Source organism: Eimeria tenella, genomic scaffold (assembly GCF_000499545.2).
Source record: "Eimeria tenella Houghton genomic scaffold, Eth_scaff2077, whole genome shotgun sequence".
Lineage (NCBI taxonomy): Eukaryota > Apicomplexa > Conoidasida > Eucoccidiorida > Eimeriidae > Eimeria > Eimeria tenella.
The window spans coordinates 2206-2818 of NW_013541921.1; positions in this window are offsets into that span (position 1 = coordinate 2206).

Here is a 613-nt window from a genome sequence, read left to right on the forward strand (position 1 = left end):
CCCCGCAGCAGCGGCAGCAGCGCATGCGCCACCCGGAGGGCCCCAAAGAAATTAACTGCAAATTCTTCGTTGGCCTCGAAGAGGAAGGCCTCGCGCTCCACTGCCTGCAGCAGCAGCAGCGACAGCAGCAGCAGCAACAGCAGCAGCAGCAGCAGCAGCAGCAGAATGAACAGGGAGTGCAGGTCTGGAGGGGCCAGTGCGGTTTCGCCGTGCTTCTTCCCCTGCAATCCCACACTTCTCTCCCTCACTATCCTCAGCAGCAGCAGCAGCAGCAGCAGCAGCAGCAGGTTACCTGCGCCGGAAACGAAGCCCAAACCCCCGCCCCACACACAACCGCGTGCAGCCGGGGGGCCCCCAGGGGGCCCCCCAGGGGGCCCCCCAGGGGCCCCCCAATAAACCCCCGGAGGCTTTTGAGGGCCTCTTCGCTTTCTTTGCTGCTCCGCACGTCCCACTTCACAGCCACAAACCCGCAGCACGCACAACACACACCGGTGCCCTCAGGGGCCCCCAAGGGGGCCCCCAAGGGGGCCCCCCCAGGGGCCCCTGTGGGGGCCCCTGTGGGGGCCCCTGTGTGCGCCCCCTTGGGGGCCCCTTCAAGGACCCCCAGAGGGGG